Below are 22865 nucleotides of genomic sequence, written 5' to 3' on the forward strand. Positions count from 1 at the left end.
CAAGATTTGACTATGACAGTCATAGACTCTTTACTGTGAATAAAGGTATTGATATATTTAATTCAAAAGTTGAGTCACTATCAGTTGCTTTGAATACTCTAGCATGATGTCAGCCCCTCAATGAGTTCATCCTCTTTCCTTTCCTAGGTAAAGCTTCTATTTTGCCTCCTTGGAGCTGGAGAACAGAAATATTACCATGCCCTTAACTCAGAGAGGCTCCCTGTAACTGGGGAGGCCATCTGATGTGCTGCTGATTTATGAATGGCCCACAGAGAAGCAAAGTCATCACTATAAATGAAGAAGTGTCACACAGAGACAGGGTGGACTCTGACCACTTTTCCATGATAAGTATTCCCCCCAAGTTCTTAGTTAGCCACCAGGGAAGCCCCATCTGAGACTCCAAGTTGGCTTTAATTCATGGGGTCTGAATAAAACATTGCATTCTTAATTTATTGCATAAAACTATCTTTTGTCTTAATCCATCGACTGACCTCATGTATACTGGACTTGCCCTTGACCTACCTGAAGGCTCAATGAGGTTGAGGATCCCTGGGTGCCTTAAAATTCAACACAATGCCTATTATATGCTATATATATGTTTATATAGCCTATAAAAATATGCTATATGTTTAATAAGTGTATGTTGAAAATTACATAATTTCAGGCATAGCTCTTGGCTAAAGATTCAAAGTTGAGCTTCTCTTTGCTCTGTCTTTGTATTACACTCCTTTGGGGAAAAATATAGAAAAATCCGAGAGTAAAGGGTGTTATCTTCACCAGGACTACGATAAAGTATTAATCAATTCCGTGTCTTCTGATGATTTCAAGATACAAGCAAGCGGAAAGAAATGAGGAGGGATGAGATGTGGATGTAGTCTGACAAAGAAGAGTTTTTCTAGGTAACTGGGAGTCCTGGGGGATGGGGAGAAGCTGTACTGTCAATCAACTCAGGGATGACATGTGATTCCAATCTGGGAGCCCAATATCACTGATTCTGTTCTGGAGGCTTTGCCTCTTTTGCTTAGTGTTCTATGAGGAAAAGATGATTTTGCTGCTGCAAGAGCTGATCAGGTAAGGATCTGAAACATTTACCTTCACAATCAGACTTATCATATATATTTCCTGGGGAAGAGTGACCCACACATACAAGATCTGGCCCAATATTTTTAGAAGTGTGGGAAGGTGTCTAACACTTACAGAACTACAATCTTATTTATCATAAACAATTTCCAATATCATCTCATAGAGAGACCATTGCATGAGTTTCCTGAATAGCTTCATAACATATATCTGGCCTTTCTCTAATGAATTTCTGCACATCACTGTGAAAATTCATCTTATAAAAATAAAAGTTTTTACAAAGGAGGGTTCTATCTTAAAAATATACATGCACACATAAACACACATGCAAATAAAATTAGTCATCCTCTACTGCCTACAGAACAAAACTAATCTGCTTTGTCTGGTGTGAAAGTGAAAGTGTTAGTTCCTCAGTCATGTTCAACTCTTTGTGACCCCATGGACTGTGGCCCATCAGGCTCCTTTGTCCATGGAATTCTCCAGGCAAGAATAATGGAGTGAGTAGCCTTTCCCTTCTCCAGGAGATCTTCCCGACACAGGGATCGAACCTAGGTCTCCCACATTGCAGGCAGATTCTTTACTGTCTGAGCCACTAGGGAAAAATTTTGTTGCTGTTCGGTCACTAACAAGTGTCCAGCTCCCTGTGATGCCATCGACTGCAGCATGCCAGGCTTCCCTGTCCTTCACAATCTCCTGGAGTTTGCACAAACCCATGTCCATTGGTAATGCCATATAACCATATCATCCTCCTAGACTGGGAATCAGATGGATCTTAGTTCAAATTTGGACTCTGCATTTATTAGATGGTCTGAAGACAGTGCAGTCACCTCTCCTAGACTCCCTATTTGTGAAATGAAAATAGCGATTCTCACCTCAGGATTACTAAAAACTTCACTATGGTAATAACATACAAAGGTATCCAGATATGTCCAAGCCATGGTTCAGTGTCTGGCACGTAATAAATTCTCAGGAGAAGGCAATGGCACCCCACTCCAGTACGCTTGCCTGGAAAATCCCGTGGACGGAGGAGCCTGGTGGGCTGCAGTCCATGGGGTCGCTAGGAGTCGGACACGACTAAGCAACTTCACTTTCACTTTTCACTTTCATGCATTGGAGAAGGAAATGGCAACCCACTCCAGTGTTCTTGCATGGAGAATCCCAGGGACAGGGGAGCCTGGTGGGCTGCCGTCTCTGGGGCCACACAGAATCAGACACGATTGAAGCGACTTAGCAGCAGCAGCAGCAAACTATAACAAGTTCTGCCTTTCATTTTACAATTGGTATTATTATTCCGCAGGCTCACTCATTCCTTCTTATTGTACCATTTTTATTGTTACCCTATATGAATATATTATTTCATTTTCCTACCTATTCATTGTCCATTGGACTTTCTTCACTCCTTGCTTCATTCATATTATTACATCCTAGTCATAGGTAAGTATGACTATTTCTGCATGAGCTAAGATGTGATTGTGATATCTGGTAACATTAATCAAAATTAATATGCTGAGGCCAAGTGAAAGAGGTGACTGACCCATGGAATCAATCTGAGCAAGATCAGGTGGAGCAGATATGAGAAAGAACTCTAACTAGGGAAAGGGAGGTTCTGTGAGTGCTCTCTGGCCCTTGTCTGCTAGTTGGCCTCATGCAGGCCAATTTTTCCACTCCTCCAGAACACAGACAGCCACAGGCAGCTCCAAGGTTCTCATCTTCGCAGCTTTGCCTCATGAGGAAAATGAGCTTCTATTTTTTTTAATTATTCAAAATATCATGGAGAAAATCTGTGATTGGCTTACATGTTCCCAGTCCCAAATGAAAGACCATGTTCAACAGAATGGACCACAATTTTTATCTTAACACTATTCAGGTGTTCTGGCTTCACATGGCTGAGAGAACTATGTGTTACTTGCTCAGTTGTGTCCAACTCTTTGGATCCCATGGACTATAGTCCACCATGCTCCTCTGTCCATGGAATTCTCCAGGCAAGAACACTGGACTGGGTTGCCATTTCCTTCTCCAGGGGATCTTCCTGACTCAGGGATCGAACACTGGTCACCTGCATTGCAGGCGGATACTTTACTGGCTGAGAGAAGAGAGTGTATCTAGAAGATAGCAGTTTCCTCAGGAACTAAATATTACAGTGTGGAGAATGAGTGAACAAATCCAACAAATTAAAAAGCTTGCCCTTTCAGAATAAGGCTTTGGTCCTTAGGAGCGAAAAAGGCAAAACAATGACTATCTGGGAGCCAACTGTAAGCTTAAGCACAGCCATCAATCAGAGCAGATCTGCAGAGCTCTGTTTTGGTAGATCGCATAGATAATCTAAGAAAGTCTTATTTGAGTAATAAGCTTACAGTATATTCAAAAGCAGAGACATTACTTTGCCAACTAAGGTCCATCTAGTCAAGGCTATGGTTTTTCCAGTGGTCATGTATGGATGTGAGAGTTGGACTGTGGAGACGGCTGAGCGCCAAAGAATTGATGCTTTTCAACTGTGGTGTTGGAGAAGAGTCTTGAGAGTCCCTTGGACTGCAAGGAGATCCAACCAGTCCATTCTGAAGGAGATCACCCTGGGATTTCTTTGGAAGGAATGATGCTAAAGCTGAAGCTCCAGTACTTTGGCCATCTCATGCGAAAAGTTGACTCATTGGAAAAGACTCTGATGCTGGGAGGGATTGGGGGCAAGAGGAGAAGGGGACGACCAAGGATGAGATGGCTGGATGGCATCATGGACTTGATGGACGTGAGTCTGAGTGAACTCCGGGAGATGGTGATGGACAGGGAGGTCTGGTGTGCTGCAGTTCATAAGGTCACAAAGAGTTGGACATGACTGAGCGACCAAACTGAACTGAACTGAAGCTTACAGTATTCACATTGTGGAAATAATTTGAACCCTGGGTTATTTTTTAACCCCATAGATTTTAAGCTTAGATTCTGGTTATGTTGCTTAATTTCTATTTTAATCACAAGAGTTATCTGGGAATGGTAAGATTATCTACAGAATCTATTGTCTACACATTAGATTAGGTTTATGCACATGCTTTACACTTTTGGGCATTTAGTCATCAAGATATATTTTTTTCAGTCTATTATATAATGATGACTACTTTTGCTGTACTCTTAATACAAATTATCTCATTATCTCTTGCCTTTTTTCTTAGACCAATTGCCTCCCTATGAATAGTCAAGCATTATGCGTTTCTTAGAGACCCTCAAACAACTGATGATTATCTAATATGCATTACCACAGCCTGCAACAGAGGAAAAACCACAAGAACAAAAGCTCACCAATTAAAGTCAACTTAGGAATCTTTCTCTTTGAACTGCACAATTTGTAAAATTCTTACAAAATAAACATTAATCGCTCCTGTTGTAATCGCTAAGTCATGGCCAGCTCCTTGCAACTCCAAGGATTTTAGCCTGCCAGGCTCCCCTGTCCATGGGATTTCCCAGGCAAGAATACTGGAGTGGGTTGCCATTTCCTTCTCCAGGGGGTTTTTGCGACCCAGGGATGGAATGATTGTCTCCTGCATTGGCCCATAGATTCTTTACCAGTGAGCCATCTGGAAAGACCTACCATTAATTAGTAGCATGAAAAAATGAAATAAAGAAAAAGGACACATCCATTAACTAATTATCAGTCCTGAAACAATCAATGTTATTTTATTTAAAAGTATCTTTATATTTTTGTGAATGTATTTTTGATTATTTTTGACATAATCACATTTTTTGTCTAACTTTGTGTTCTTCTGAATATGTACTAAATGTACTAACATTAAGCATCTGCATGTTAATGCACAGCTTTCTTAATAATTTCAAACAGGGCAACAGAAATCGTTGATGTTACTCACAATTTTCTTCATAATTTCTCTTTGTACATTATAAGGAAATTAAAATACTTCAAAATTTCTGTTCATTAAATAATGCTTATAAGTATTTCACTTATTTTTAATCTTATTTATTTTTTCCTTATTTTAGATTTATAAAGTGAAATTCTAGGTAGAAAGGTACAACTCTTCTTTTAAGAGCTGTTACCCAAAAACATGTTTTAGGAAGTAAAGTGAGAATGGCATTGAAACATGTATACTATCATGTAAGAAATGAATTGCCAGTCTATGTTTGACACAGGATACAGGATGCTTGGGGCTAGTGCACGGGGATGATCCAGAGAGATGATGGGGTGGGAGGTGGGAAGGGGGTTCAGGATTGATTCATGTATACCCGTGGCTGATTCATGTCAATGAATGGCAATGTCAATGTATGGCAAAACCAATACAGTATTGTAAAGCAAAATAAAGTAAAAATAAAAATTAAAAAAAAAGAAAAGTAAAAAAAAAAAAAAGAAGTAAAGTAATCCACTTCCCCCCAGCTTTAACTTTCTGTTTTCTTCATAACCCATTGAAGTGACAATATAACTTAAAAGATTATGTCTTTCAAAAAATTCCTAGGGGACCATGTAAAAAAATAAAGGTCTCACATTTTAAAGATCTAGTATGGTAGGTAAGATGTGTTATCAAACTGCAGAGGTTCTTCCTACATGTCTGTTATCTTATTACTTCTTATTCATTGACAGCTCTTCAAAAACTATATTCTTTCGAATTGTAGCCGACATCCTGCTTTGCTTATTTTCAAAAATGTCAGTGAACTAATGCATCCAGGAAGTTCTTAGTTAAGCTGAAAGAATTCCTCACAATTTTAGAAGATTTGTGCTGGGGAGACCATATTCTATCAAAGTATTTCCATCAAAGACTTCCATTCACTCCTTTATGTCTCCCAAATTATTTAAATCAGATTTACTGAAGTATCATTTACTTCTAATAAAATTGATCTCTTTTTAGCATCCAGCTCAATGAGATTTGAGTAGTCATGTTTTTGCCACCGCCAGGAAGATTTAGAACATCTCCATCACTCCCAGAAGTTTCCTCAGAACGCTTTGTAGACAATTCCCTCTCGTCCCAGTCAGTCTCCGGTAGCCAGTGATCTGATCGTACACTGGCACCATAGCATTGTCTTTTCCAGAATGTCATGTGAATAGAACCATGTAGGCTTTTGTAGCTAGTTTCTTTAATGCACCATAATGCTTTTGAGATTCAAACATTTTCCTGCATGTATCAATAGTTTGTTCCTTTTTATTGCTGAAAGTAATTCCATTATATGGATAAACACAATTTGTATATCCATTTATCAGCTAATCAACATTTTGGTTGTTTCTAGTTTGTGGAGGCTGTGAATAAAGCTGTCATAAACATTCAAGTATTTATCTGTGGGTGGGAATACTTTTTGATTTCTCTTACGTATGTCTAGGTGTAAGAATACAGAATGTTGTGTAAAGTGTTATTTGAATTTATACAAAAATTATCTGCCCAAATCTCTTTAAACATTCATTCTGCCTGGTTTTCTCTCTCTCATCCCTTTAATGCTCCAATTATTCTTGTGTTAGATTGCTTAATACTGCCTCTAATTTAGTAAATTGATCAGATCAATAATTAAACAGCTTGTGGGATTTTTGTTGTCATTGTTGCTATATTTAACTTCAGTGAATCACACTTTTGCAAAGCTCTGATGTCAACTTATTTAATTTGGATCTTGGAGTGGAGTGTCCTATGACCTTTAATTTTTGATGGTCTCATGGTAAATCATGAATTTGTAGATTATCTGGATTTTTTCATTAAAATGGAACAACACAGAAGCAGAATGCCTCGTCAAATGATTTTGTTGACACATCAATGCAGCTAAAATACAGCTCTGGACTTTCCCCTCCACATTAAGGTCAGAACAGTAAGACTATACAGGAAAAAATAAGTTCACTCATTTTATCTTCTTTTTCCAGTTTCTATTTCATTCCAGACACCTTTGTTTTCTTTTCGTGTTGTCATATTAAGAATACCCCAAGTTAAAATATTTTTTTAAGAAGGAATGGGAAAATGGCAACGTTTGGGAAGATGTTTTAAAATTCTCCTTGGAAACCATATGATATTATTTTTCCAGTCAGATCAAATGACTTTTTGATGTGTTAACTATGGAAATTTTCCTTATGCCTTATCCAGCCTGGGATGTTGATAAATGATCATAGAGAAAGTATGTCAAAACATATGAGGAGAGACTTCTCATTGTCTTATAAATTTCCCAGCCAACATGGAAAGAAAAATAACACTGCTTTAACTCATTCTCTCATCAATCCCCAATACTTTACAAGTCAGAGAATCTCCGTCTACAACCTTTGGTATACGTTTAAAATCCTTTTCCCTATTGATAAATTCACAGTGGGAAGCAATTAAACAAGAGAAGAATATATACATGCTTTTTCATGAGTGGTTTTCTTTTAAAATCCAGCCTTTAGCCATAAAATTCTAGAAATCCCTTTTATTACCTCACACAGAGGCAACTGGACCCAAATACTTTTGATAATTCCTTACTAAAAACTGAAATGCCAATTTATTCATTTATTTAAAACAAAATCATGACTAAAATATACTTAGCTTTAAGCTTGGTATGTAGGATATACTCAATAAACACTGACTTTTTTCCTGCCATTATGATAATTGTTGTCATTACTCTTATAACAAAAGATGGACTGAAGCCAAGACAAGGGTCAGCTTTTGAAGAGGCAAGGCAGAGTGAACTGGCTGCCCACCAAAGCTCATGTTTCCTCTTCTGTAACAGAGTTACTATTGGGAGGTGACTATCCAGTCAGTAGTTATATTTCCCAGACTCCCTTGTGCCTATGTGTGTTCAGATACCTAATTTTCACCATTAGGAGGAGAAAATTAAACCTGTATTTTATGTCTTTTTAATCTTACTTTTTCTGCTTTTATTGAATTTTACATTGTTCTATGATGAATTAGTGACTGCTTTAACTTTCACATGATGAATTAGAAATTTTAAGAAACAGTCCTTTAATATAAATGGTTTGTGTAGCACTTCAATAAAATATTGCTATTATCCCTTGCAGAAATAGCATCTCTTTCTGTGGTATTCTCAGGCACCTGCTTCTAGCTAAATAACTTATACATGAATCCTCTCAATGAGACCTGACAGCCTGATCCTCTTCTACTCAAAGGATGAATTGTTTTAAACAACTTAGTTTAACACAAGGACTCCTTTGCAGGGAATATTTTTAGCTATCAATAAAAAGTTATTTCCAAGTTTTCATAGATTTTGAATTCCTAACCTTCCTTATTCACAATTGGTATTTCTATCTCTTAAGAGTCTATTAATTCTTATTAATCATAAACAAAATATCCTTCTCTCTGACCTTTTCCTGAATTGCCTATCACCTGGCTCCTACTTCACAGGCTGTTTTCCACTTCCTCCAAAACTCCCAGGCCCTTTACCAATTGTAAAATAAATAAACTGGCTCCCATGGCTTTGGGTGTCCAACTCTTGAGGCTCTGCAAAGTTTGTACATCACATTATATGTCTTTTCCCACAGAAATTCTTACTTTAACTCACTTTAAATATCTAAACATTTTGAAAATTAAATAATCTTTGAAGTATGGTTGATACAATTACATAACAGCTATTTCAACAACTGGACTTTTCCTTCAACAATATGAGGAATGCTTATTCAGACACTAGGTTCTATAGAAAATGCAATATTTGAGTAAGAGAGGATCTCTTTTATTCAAGTTGCTTTTAATGCCAATTACCATAATATAGAGTGGCAAGGGTCCTTATTACATCATTATTCAACATATTGCATTGTAATTACCTTTACATTTATTTTTGTCTTCTGTAATAGATGCTCTTGTGTTCCTCAAATGCCACAAAATGTTACCTTTCTCTCTCCTTTAAAAAATAGATATATTTTTATCTATGGTTCCTTCAACTGGTATAAAACAAGCATTCAATAAATGTTTATTTTTAAAGCTTCTAAATTGCTCTTTTGTGAGACAAGAATCTTTACCTGCATATAGTGATAGAATCTTAGGGCTGGCTAGCTATATCCTCTCCCATCTAAGGGCTGATAACCGCAGTCTAGTAAAACATCCATGGTTTGCAGAGCCAGAGAGCACTCTGAAGATCCTTGCTCCACTCTTCAGTCTTGAGCAAACTTAAGCATACTACTCAGCCTGTTTTAGCCTCTGATGCTGCTGCTAAGTCACTTCAGTCGTGTCCGACTCTGTGCGACCCCATAGACGGCAGCCCACCAGGCTCCTCCGTCCCTGGGATTCTCCAGGCAAGAACACTGGAGTGGGGTGCCATTTCCTTCTCCAATGCATGAAAGTGAAGAGTGAAAGTGAAGCCACTCAGTTATGTCCGACCCTCAGCGACCCCATGGACTGCAGCCTTCCAGGCCCCTCTGTCCATAGGATTTTCCAGGCAAGAGTACTGGAGTGGGGTGTCATTGCCTTCTCCGGTTTTAGCCTCAGTTTCTTCATTTGCTAAAATCTACCTCTCAGGATGTTATTGTAGAGATTAAAGAATGTGGCAATTACTAGACCACAAATACAAAAGGGCTACTTTCCATCTGGTTCAATCCCAATTGTTTCATTCTTGCTGAGACTTAGCAAAGCAATGCAATTTGTTCTGAAATATATATATATATATATATTTAAGTTAATGTAGCAAAGCTGGCCAGAAAATACTTATATCCTCAGTTTCAGTTTCATGATAGCTCATTTCTTTTTCTAAGGATTATTTATCCCTCAGATAATTCTCCTAAGGTTTAGGTGCCCAAAATAAAGTTCTAAGGAAAGATGTAGGCAAATTATAAGAAACATATCTGACATTAAAAACAAAAAGTCAAAGCCCTATGAAAAAAATCACATTGCTTGACTTTATAGGAACTGCTTCATAATCTAAAATGTCCTTTAAGAACTCGTAGGAAGAAGGTAGTTCATGCTTTATGGAATGGACCAGTGGAGAACATTGGATAGTCATCACTAGAAACACTGGCATGGAGGAAAAATTATATTAGGTACTGTAAATGCAAGGTCCTGAAAAAGTATATATAACATGGAAACATTCTGAAAATTTTCAGCTCAAGCTGTCATCATTCCCTCTGCCAACTTCCCATTTCCATATCTTGCTAGCCCAGCCTCTTGTCTCTCTTACTAAACAGTGTTCCTTTCATCTTTTCTTTTCATTCAAACCCACTTGCTTGTGAGGGGATCTGGGAAGTAGTCAAGAGAACCAAAAACAATGAGTGTTTCCTCTAGACATGGCATGGACTACTGAAGAAAGACATTTTGGATTTAACACTGTTAGCTTGGAATTTATTAGAATCAAAGCAGATGTAGCATTGTTATACCTCAATAACCTCTGCATAATTTAGAAGGATGTGAAGTGTGCTTTTTATGAGAATGACGATGCCAAATGCTTACAGATGCTAAGATAGCAGTATTCGAGAAATTGGAACCAATGTTATTGTCAAATCATATAAAAATGGGTCTGTGTGTAAGTGTGTTTTCATTTTTCAGCAGCAGGAAATGATACCACAAGGGAAAGTCTGTTCTGTAGTGAGGTAAAAGAAGAAAAATAATCATATTGATTTGAAGTTATGTTGATGAAGGAAAACTAGTGGAAAGAAAATATATAAAAGGGCAATGAAACTCACAAGAGGCAGCACTGGTCATAATTTTAACGAGTAAAACTTGCTCCCCTCTGCAGCCAGTTCTCTGGTCCTTTCCAATTTCCCTACACATTATATTTCTCTGGTTGTCACCCTTTGCCTTAATATTTCTAGTCTCCATATACCTGCTTTTTCTCTTTATTTATAGGCAGTGATATCAGCACACTTCAAGTTTGTCCATTACTACAAACAGGCTGCTTCCTTTAGAAAGGGCATAATCTCACCAATATGTGAAATCTTAAAAAATCAAATTCATAAAAGCAGACAGCAGAATGGTGGTTGCCAGGGACAAGACAGTAGGGAAAAGGCAGAGATGTTGGTCAAAGGGCACCAAATTTTATTTGTGGAGGATGAGTGATTTCAAGATTTCTAATGTACAGCATGGCGACTATAGTTAATAATACCATATCTGATACTTGACACTTCCTGAGAGTAGTTCTCAAGTATTCTCACTACAAACAAAAAATATGGCAACAATGTGAAGTGATAGATATGTTAATTAACTTGTTCATGGTAATAATTTCACTGTATACATATAATTTACAAACAAAAGTTGTATGTATTTAAGATGTATGTCATTTATATACACATATATATTTTATATATATATGTCATTGTATACCTTATATACATAAAATCTTTGATTGTAAATTATAGTTCAACAAACCTAGAGGGAAAAGAAAGAGCTGTTTTCCCAATGCATCCTGACAGGCCTATCTCAGAGCTTGTCTAGTCTTTTTTTTTTTTTTTTTTTTTCGCTTTGGGTAAATACACCTACTCTGCTTCTGCCGCACTGACTTCCCTTCCTGAAGAAATCCTATAGTGCTGACAAGCTCACTTTCCTTTGCATGTCCCTATATTTTCATTGGCCCTTCTACTAAGTGGAAAGCACCCAGAGCATCTTGATGATGTCACTGTGTTAAGGTCTAACAACACCAAAACCTGGGTTTTTGATATATTGTGTAATAAATGTTGGCTTGCAGGTAACTTTTTATACAAATTAATATGTTAAGTGGTCAGAAACAGGTTAAAATAAGGAACTTCCTGCTGTCGAGTTTGAAGTTCCCTTTTCAGGCGTTTACAATTTTATCCTGGGGAAGCAGCAAGTGAATGTCATGTCTCACACTGCATATACTACTTCTGTGTGCTCATATGATGGGCAAAGGGGCAGATTTGAGACAGAGGCTTTACCTAGGAGTAGTTGGGAAACGTTTTATAGACATATCCTCTAAGATTGGTCTCATTATTATAAGGAGAGCCATTATTTAATTATTAGACACTTTCTATATGCCAAGCACACTCTTTAAGTATGTTTTATTATCAGTGTGAAAAAGATGGCACTGTGTCCTCCAGCATTAGAAAGATGAATGAGCCTATCACTGGTGGGTAACAGATCTACTGAACCCAGGATTCTAATCTCACTGCTTATAACACAGTTCTAAATCCCATTTGCTATGGCTCCCTGAGGCTCTCCTCTGCTGATTAATCAAGAAGAGTTTACCAAATAGAGAAGAGAGAAAAGGTCTCTGGGAGCTCTGCTCAAGCAAGTATCATTCACATTCTAGAAAAGTAAGCGGGTAGCGGGAGAATACATAGAATCATAAAGCAGCACCTTTAAATTGGGTTTGAATGGTATTTTTGCTTTGTAGCCATTGTTGTTAGCAACCTCAGTATTTTTCTCTTTCACCTTCCTATAAGAAAGGTATAAAATGTGTATGGAAACAAAAAAGACCACAAATAGCCAAAGAGATCTTGAGACAGAAAAACAGAGCTGGAGGAATTAGGCTCCCTGATTTCAGACTATACTACAAAGCTACAGTCATCAAGACAGTACACTATAGGCAAAGACACAGAAATATTGATTGATGGAACAAGACAGAAAGCTCAGAGATAAAGCCACACACAAGTGGTCTATTTATTTACAACAAAGGATACAAGAATATACAATGGCAAAAAGATGGTCTTGTCAATAAGTAGTGCTGGGAAAATTGTTCAGCTGTACGTGAAAGAGCTGAACTGAACTGAACTGAACTGATACGTAAAAGAATGAAACTAGAGCATCTTCTAATGCCATGTGTGCATGTTCAGTTGATCAGCTATTTCTAACTCTTTGTGACCCTATGGGCTATAGCCCACCAGGCTCCTCTGTCCATAGGATTTCCCAGGCAAGAATACTGGAGTGGGTTGCCATTTCCTCCTCTAGGGGATCTTCCCAACCCAAGGATCAAACCCATGTCTCTTGCTGTCTCCTGCATTGGCAGGCAGATTCTTTACCAAGAGGCCACCTGGGAAACACTTGTGAAAGTGAAAGTCACTCAGATTTGTCTGATTCTTTGCGACCCCCTGGGACTATACAGTCCATGGAATTCTCCAGGCCAGAATACTGGAGTGGGTAGCCTACCCCTTCTCCAGTGGATCTTTCTGACCCAGGAATCGAACTGGGGTCTCCTACATTGCAGGTGGATTCTTTACCAACTGAGCTATGAGGGAAGCCTCATCCGCAGCAATAAACTAACATCATATACAGCAATAAACTCAAAAATGGATTAAAGACCTAAATATAAGACGAAATACTTTAAAATTCTTGCAGGAAAATATAGGCAGAAACACTCTTTGATATAAATCACAAAATATCTTTTTTTTTTTTTATCTACCTCCTAGAGTAATGAAAACAAAAATAAACAAATGGAATCTAAATAGACATTTCTCCAAAGGATACATGTGTGTGCCAGTCACTAAGTTGTGTCTGACTCTTTGCGACCTCATGGATAGTATCCCACCAAGCTCCTCAGTCCATGGGATTTTCCAGGCAAGAAGACTGAAGTGAGTTGCCATTTCCTCCTCCAGGGAATCCTCTCGACCCAGGGAATGAACCCATGTCTCCTGAGTCTCTGGCATTGGCTGGTGGATTCTTTACCACTGAGCCACCCGGGAAGCCCCAAAGGAGACATACAGATTGCCAAAAAGCACATGAGAAGATATTCACATCACTAATTATTAGAGACATGCAACTCAAAACTACAATGAGGTATCACCTCACACATTTCAGAATGGCCATCATCAAAAAGTCTACAAACAATAAATGCTGGAGAGGGTGTGGAGAAAACGGAACCCTCCTCCATTGTTGGCGGGAATGTTAATTGGTATAGCCACTATGCAGAAGAGTATGGAGGTTCCTTAAAAAGCTGAAAATAGAGCTATTATATGATCTAGCAATCCTATTCCTGGGTATATATCCAGACAACACCATAATTCAAAAAGACACAGGTACTCCAATGTTCATTGCAGCCCTATCCATAATAGCCAGGACATGGAAGCAACATAAATGTCCATCGACAGAGGAATGGATAAAGAAAATATGGTACATATATACAATACAATATTACTTAGCCATAAAAAAGGATAAAATAATGCCACATTTAGCAACATGGATAAACCTAGATAGTAAGTGAAGTAAGTCAAAGAAAAATATCATACAATATCACTTATATGTGGAATCTAAAAAAATGATAGAAATGAAATTACTTACAAAACAGAAATAGACTCACAGACTTTGAAAGCAAACTATGGTTATCAAAGGGGAAAGCTGTGGCAGGGTGGGGGGGAGGGTGCAGAATGGATTAGTTGGGATTAACATATGCACATCTATCTATCTATCTATCTATCTATCTATCTATCTATCTATCTATCTATGTAGTAGATAATAGGGACCTCCTATATAGCACAGGGAACTCTACTTAATATTCCATAAAAACTTAAATGGGAAAAAAGTCTGGAAAAAAAAATTCTGTAGACTCCTCTGATCACTAGCTTTCTACCTCTAACTTCACTCCCGATATGGGACTTTAACAAAAAAAATTTTTTTTTTTAATCAACAGCCACCAGCTTTGTATATTTCACCCCATAATAAATCTGGTCACACTGTAAGCTTTTTTCCACATCATAGCCAAGTGAGGGGGTGAATAAAATAAGGAAAAGCCATCTTTCTAGACACAAGCTCTAAAGCAAGCTTTGAGACCCAAAGGTGCTGGGCACCTATGGCAACAGGCAATAAAGCCACAACTCCAACAGTACTTACAATGTTAAGTTAGCTATAAAGGATCTTAAGATTGACATGTGGTGATTGGTGCATTTGAAGCAGATTTTTGAAGCTGAATAGAAAAAAAAAAGAACATTTTAACATGACACAACAAACACTTTCAAAGTATAGATGCCTATCTCATCTGTCAAGGGTTGTTTTTACCAATTACCAGCTATTTTTAATGTATCAAGGTAGATTACCCTATTGATCATGGAAATAGAAGCTATTTCATAAAATTTTCTTGGCCCTGATCACTATCAAGTAATTACAGGAAATTACTTCCCATTGGTGTTCGAGAGGCTTCTTTCAGGGTCTATTTGTCCATTTAGACTAGTTTTGTGTGGCACTGGATTCTTGGGAGGTAATGGATGTGTTTTAATTACATTTGAATTGCCAGGCTTTGTGTCTAAGGTGCACATTTTTGCACTGAAAGGAAAAGCAATCAGCAATTTTTAATAAGGAAAATCTTTAGCTCTGACTTTGGTGTCACTACATATCTTACCAAAATGGTTTGGGGATGGTGTGGTTGACACTTAAAACATGCAGTGGGCCGTGAAAAGGGTAAATGTATTTCTCTGTTTCTTCACAAAAAGTGGTTCTTTGATGAAAGAAATTTTGTGAAGTGAGAATGATGATATTAAATTGTATCTGTAATCATGACAGCTAACATGTACTTGAGCACTTTTACATCTCAGCAGAACCCAGAAGAGATGCCATACAACCTAGACCTCATCTAAAGAAAGTAAAGTTCTGTTTAAAAAAAAAAATCAGTTAAGAGCCCATTGTGAGCCTATAAGAATCTGGAAGATATAAAGATTCCTACATGTTAATAGGCTAGGGCTCTCACCATGGGTCCCTGACCTTGCATAAAGTGGTTGGAATGTCTTGAATAATCAAGAGAGTTCTTCCAGAAAAAAAGTTCATGAAGGAAAGCTCAAAGTTCTCTGTGTGGTGAGAAAGGGAAAATGTTCCTACTTGTCAGTTAATAGATGGTAAAAAATTTCCCTATGTGGCTGCCAGGTGTAACTCTGTGAATAGTATTAAAGTATACAATAGATATTTATAGGACTGCCAAGTAAAGAGAGAACAGAATAGATCTATACATCCCAACATGACACAAAGCACAGTCTGTGCACAATGTTCCTATACATTTCCACTAACAGTTTCATCTTTTTGTTCTAACCTCCCTACCTTTAAGGAAGACATGATGCAATCTAGAGACAAATTGCTACAGCCAGAAGACTGGATTTAGGGCCCCCATTCTAATAAGGGGAAAACAAAAACAAAAACACGACAGGTACAATCCTAGGGCTATTTCAACTTTAAGGGCAATGTAGAATAGAGTGGCTTGGAGATTATCTGGATATTCAAGGAAACATTCTGGCCCAGCATGCACTGTGCCCACTGATGATAATGCTGAATTCTAAACTTGATTGTTAGAATAATGAAACTGGTAAACATTCTTGCCCTACCATGACTGGCTCAGGAACTTGTTGACAACCAAATCAAGTGGGGTGGGATTTCAAGAACTTTTGATATGAAGGCTGACTGAGTCAATCAGATCCCAACAGATTCATGGAAGTATTTATAGGTTTAGAATCATGGAAATGGAAGAAATCTCTATGAAGTATACAGTCTAGCTTTTGCCACCAAGTTAATTTTTCTTCTACCCAGGACCAAGGAAATGTTTTACCTCAACACAGATGCAGAGTGTAACATGTCTTTAATTCCCCTTCCCCAAGTAAAAGGAGAAGAAGAAAAAAAAAAAAAAAAAAAAGATTTTCTTCTTTTCTAATTCTATACATTTTACTATAAATGCTGCTTTAAGTGTATCTCACACATTTTGATATGATGGGTTCAAATAACTTTTAAATGTTTTCTAAATTTCCTTGTGTTTTTTTCCCTTTGATTCATGAGTTATTTAGATGTGTGATGCTCAGTATTCAAATACCGGTGGCTTTTATCATATCTTATTGCTATTGATTTCTGATTTCTCTTGCTATCAGAGATTGCATTGTGTAGGTATTCAATCATTTGTACTTTGTAGCTTATTATACAGCTCATTTTTGACCAACAGTCCATGTCTTTTTGAAAAGACTTTATCCTGCTGTGTTGCATATAGAAATGTAATTGGGTAATGTCAAGGTGGATTTTAAAGTTTTTGCAAGGCTTCTATATCTTTATTAATCTTTCTGTCTAGTTTTCTTCCAAATACTGATCCAGGGTGTTAAGATCTCCAACTTTTGTCTTTTTTTCCCTTTAGTTCTTCCAATTTCTGTTTCATACATTTCCTAGATCTATTTTTAGGTTCATGTGCTTTCATTCATCTTTGAGTCTTTCTTTAGAATTGAACTTTTTATAATCACATTTTATCATTATCTCTTCTAATATTTATTTTAAAATCTATTTTGTCTGATAATGATATAAGCACTATGACTTTATCATGCTGCTTGCAAGACATAATTTTTAAACGGCAATGTTGTTTCAAGCTATCTGTGTCTTCACATCACAGTTCATCTTTTGGCATTGATATGTTTCTCATCTTGTTTTCTTATGTTTACTCTGTTGGTGTTTGATACAAATTATTGATGTTAATTGATTTGGGCATTTTGCTATTTTCTGTCCTTGTCACCTGTTTGCTATTCCTGTGTCCTTTCTGTCCTGTCATCTTAGATTATTAGAATATTATGTTAGAATTTCAATTTTAACTTACTTATTAACATGTTTCCTTGCTCTTTTGGAGAAGGGGATGACAGAGGATGGGATGGTTGGATGGAGTCACCAACTCAATGGACATGAATTTGAGTAAAGTCCAGGAACTGGTGATGGACAGAGAGGCCTGGAGTGCTGCAGTCCCATGGGGTTGCAAAGAGTCGAACATGACTGAGCAACTAAACTGAACTGAGCTGTACCTCACACAGTGCTATTGCTGTCATATATCACATTCATGTTGCATCGCTCAAGTCATGTTGAACTCTTTGCAACCCTATAGAATGTAGCCTGCCAGGCTCCTCCGTCCATGGGGATTCTCCAGGCAAGAGTACTAGGGTGGGTTACCATGTCCTCCTTCGGCATATCTTCCTGACCCAGGGATCAGATCTGCATTTCCTAGGTCTCCAGCATAGCTAGATGGGTTCTTCACTAAACTCTACAGTATCTTGTTATAAGCTTTGATTTAAAAAGTCATTTAAGTCTTAAAGAAATTAACAGAAGAGAATTCTATCCTCATTTACTTTCACCAGTATTTATCATTTCTAGAGTTTTTCACTTCTCAGTTTGCATCTGGTAGAATTCTAAATCTTCACCACTTTAGCATTTCTTGTAGGTATGCAAATGACAGATTATGCCAGTTGTCATCTATTGAAAATATCTTTAGTTTGTTTTTCTTCTTGAAGGATATTTTTTGCTGAAGAGAGAATTCTGGGCTGATTCTCCTTTTTGGCACTTTAAACATGCAATTATATTGTCTTTTTGCCTCTCAAGTCTGATCAGAATTCTTACTGTTTTTCCCTTCCATGAAATTTGGTTTCTTTATCACCAGTTTTCAGTTACTTGAGTATGATCTGCCTGGCTATGGCTCTCTTTGCATTTTATCCTGCTTGAAAGAACTAAGTGAAGTTGCTCAGTTGTGTCCGACTGACTCTTTGTGACCCCATGGACTGTAGCCTACCAGGCTCCTCTATCCATGGGATTTTCCAGGCAATAGTACTGAAGTGGATTGCCATTTCCTTCTCCAGGGGATCTTTCCAACCCAGGGATCAAACCCGGGTCTAGTGCACTGTAGGCAGACACTTTACTGTCTTAGCCACCAAAAAATCTTAGCCACCATAACATAAAGCTTTATAATAAATAGAAGCCACAGAGCTTTTTAATTAATAAAATTATGTTTTTCACCAAATCTGTAATATTTTCAACAATTAATTTTTACATACTTTTCGTGCTTCATTCCCCTCTCCATTTAAAACTCAAAGTACACACATGTATGACAACTTTATACTGTTCTATGGGTTAATCATTTTTCTTTGCTCTTTTCAGATTCAATAATTTTATGTATCTCAGTTTCACTGACTTTTATTTTTGCCATTTCCAGTCTGACTCCATGTGTATATGGTGATTTTTTATTATAGCATTGACCTTTTAGGTTTTAAAATTTCTATCTGGTTGAGGTTTTTAAAATACAATTTTAATTCCTTACTCAGTTTCATTATTTACTACAACTATTCTTCTGAGCCCTTGAACGTATTTAAAATGACTGCTTTAAAATCTTTGTCTGACAATTCAGATATTTATGTTACCCCAGCTGGGAGGGATTGGGGACAGGAGGAAAAGGGGATGACAGAGGATGAAATGGCTGGATGGCATTACCGACTCCATGGACCTGAGTTTGAGTGAACTCTGGGAGATGGTGATGGACAGGGAGACCTGGCATGCTGCGATTCATGGGGTCGCAAAGAGTCAGACACAGCAGAGCAACTGAACTGAACTGAACTGAACTGAGGTTAGTTTCAGTTGATATTTTTTTTTCCCCCTCTTGACTATGGTTCAAGAAAAGTTGGTGGTAACAGGTCACATTTTTTTCTATTTCATTTTATGCCTGGCTTCTTTTGATTTTACACTACACATTTTGGAATACACATTATAGAAATTCTGGATTTTTCTTACTAGAAGATGATTCAGTTTTATTCTAGAGGTAGTGGATCAAATTGAATTCAAACCCTAAGTTCTCTCTTCTCTGTGTTGAGCAGCTGGTGAAATTTTGTCTTGGTTCATTCATCCTTCTGTTACTTTTCTCTGGGCCCCATAATCAGTCAAATATTTGATCAGAATTCATAGATAGATTTAAGGCTTTCCTTCACCTAGTGACTCCTCTCTTTCCAGAATTTCCTCCCTCACCTTCCAGTTTCTCTGGAGCATTAAATTCCATTCCCTAACTCCTCAGGTCATTGACATGGCAGCATCTCTTGTGTTCTGCTTCACTCCATACAGACTAGGAATTTCAGGGAAAAGCTATCTCCATGTATATGACTCTGTGTAGTTTCCTTTTCTTGAGAGTCAACTCTTATCCTATTTTTACTTTGCTCATAGAAAGTTACTCTCTGATTATTCTCTAGTATCTTTATGTATGTGTTTATTTTAAAATATGTTGCCAGTGTTTATAACTGTTATCTGTGAGAGGATATGTTACAATTCATTATGTAATTTCTGGAAGGGAAATCTCTTGCTTTCATTTCAAATCACTATCATCTTTCACCTAAAAGTATGCCTTTTATTTAATATTTCTGCTTCTTAAATTCTATTCCCTATCTAGTTTATAAAAATGATCTTTTCAAAGCATACTATATATTGTCATCATTCATTTGCTCAAAAATCTCTAGCAGCTTTTCATCTTAGACTAAAATCGACATGTCTGATAATAGCATGATCTGGCTTCACCTTTCTGAGTTCATCTCTTAATACTTCCCCATTCTTCCTGTTTCAGTCCTCGTGTCACCGTTCATCCTTGCCGTGGTTCCCTGAACATGCCCAGTTTGACAGACCTACTTCTTATTTGGGATATTTACACTGGTTATTAATTCTATCCAAACTATACCCCTCTGTATAGATTATCACATACATGGCTTCTTCTTGACTTTCTGATCTCAAATTAGAAGTGAATTGCCCAGAGGAGACCCTCCTAACCACCCAATCATAAATAGCCTGAATCACAGTAATTAATTTCAAAGCACTGTTTTTATTCTTTGTATTAACTATCACCAACTGAAATTACCTAACTTATGTATTTAACATATTTATTGTATTTTATTAACACTGAATATAAGCTCTGGAGATGTGAGTTTGATCTTGGGGTTCAGAAGATCCCCCAGAGAAGGAAATGGCAACTCATCCCAATATTCTTGCCAGGAGAATTCCATAGACAGAGGAGCCTGGTGGGCTACCATCCAGATGGTCATAAAGAGTCAGACACGACTTAGAGACTAAACAACAACAAATAAGCTCTAAAACAGCCGTAACACTTTTTTCTCTTCACTTATATCCCTAGTTCTTAGCATAATGCCTGGTGCAGAGCTGACTCTCAATACAACTTTGGTGAATAAAGGAATGAGTGTATGAATTGCAAGCAACTGTTAGAATCAGACAGAGGCATGAGGTGAAGAGAGGCCTTTGGCAAGAGCACAAGCCTACCTTTGAGACGCTATATAGACTTTTAAGGTGTGGGCGCTCAATTACACTCACAATATGTGGAATCATTAGACCCAGTGAGGCCCCACATCAGCCCCACTGTGGACACGGGGGCTGGGAGGCATTTGACTAAGGCGTGTGCTTCATGGCAGGCAGGTTTGGTGCATTCTCCAGAAGTTTCTCTCCTCACAGTAACTGACCTGTCAGCACCTTGCCTGCGCAGCTGCATTCCAGACAAATGGCAGTTTAGCAAGGAGTTCATGCCAGTACTCTAAACTGCAAGACTCCTGCTTTATTGTGTCAGAAAACAAAAGATTTTAACTCAGAGAAGCAAGGGCATGCAGAGGTTGAATATCCGTAACAAATGGACAGTTTTTAACAGCAGGCAGAGAAAAAAGATTACGCAGTGCCAAAGTGTACCTTCAAAATCCCAGTGCAATGTACCCTCTCCTGTCTGGGTCTTCATCAGCTTATAAAATTACAGCTTGAACAGACTTGCACTTTCTTTCAACAATTTGCATAGTTTTTTGTGCATGTATGTGCCTGTGCCTGTGCCTGTGCCTGTGCCCAGGAGACTATTTGATGCAAACTCTCCATCTGCCCGTATTTTCCCAGATTTTAACACCATTTACCTTGGATCCCTTCTGATTGTACTTGTGCCAGGGTGAAGATTATTTATAAGCCCAGTGCTTATGTGAACTGTTGTGCAGTGGGTCTCTGAACTCTCTAACAAAAGGGATACTTTGCCTGTATTCAACTCATGAGCTGAGCTTTCCTATTGCAAACAGACATTTGCAGGAACATGGAAAATCATGCAGCAAGAAATAGCCTGTGGGGATTTGTAAATGACATCTAAGCTACTGAAAGCTGAACTCATCTGAAATGCATGCCAATCAACTTGGCATATTGGAAAAGTATGACTATTATTAAGAATGAGGTCAATATCTATGGATTGATTATTTACTATATAATCAAAGTTCAAGTCAATAAGTCTATATGCTTTTATTGTTTACTATATGATTAGAGAGGGAGTACAAATGGAATATGTCAGGTCTTTATTACTCACAATATTAGCAAAACAAAACAAAACAGGAAGTTTGGAAAACCTGTTGCTGTAAGAAGGCTATTGTGTCCTTGTGGAGATGAAAGACTGGCCATGGATGAATGAATAAAGGAAAACAGTCCTTGATTAAGTAATAAAATGTAAACTCTGGACAGTATTTGCAGACTATGAATGGGCAGCTCCTTGTCTTTACTTGGGCTCTTTTGGGCTTAATTCATCCAACATGCACACAGACATTAGCAATGTAGAGAGGAGGAGATTCTTTTTTTTTTCAGAGATCTTTTTAATAATGATAAGTGTGAAGATGAATATGTTTGGAGCCATATTGCTTAGGTTGGCATTCTGGCTTCTGTTAACTACATGTTAACTGCATAACTTTACTATGTCTACTTAAGAGAACATTGCATCATTTTTGAAATGAGGATAATAATACTTCATAATAATAATTTAAAGTACTTACACCATTAGGTTGGGAGATAAATGCATTTAATAAGTATAAAGCACTTAGAGAAGTAAAAGATACCCAGTAATGTCATTGCTCTTGCTGTTATCTATTCCTATTATTAAGATTATAACATTCCAGGTATGTCATCTCTCATCTAAATTAGGTGTTGCATCACTATCCATCTTTGGAGACAAATTCACAAGGGCAAGGAGTGATACAACAATTCGCCTAGGGTCACACAGCTAGGAAATGGCAGAGCCAGAATTCAAACCCAAGACAGTATGAGGTGGAAAATGTTTATAAAGTAACTCTTTTGTTATAATAACAAATGTATCCAATTTGTTTAATCCTTGATGTTTTGACAGTCATGATTCCTGACAGTGGCCTGGTTCCCCTGTCCAGAAGGAAAGAAATTTCCAATGAATTCAGTTCTCTGCTTTTA

Source organism: Budorcas taxicolor, chromosome 7 (genome assembly GCF_023091745.1).
Source record: "Budorcas taxicolor isolate Tak-1 chromosome 7, Takin1.1, whole genome shotgun sequence".
NCBI lineage: Eukaryota > Metazoa > Chordata > Mammalia > Artiodactyla > Bovidae > Budorcas > Budorcas taxicolor.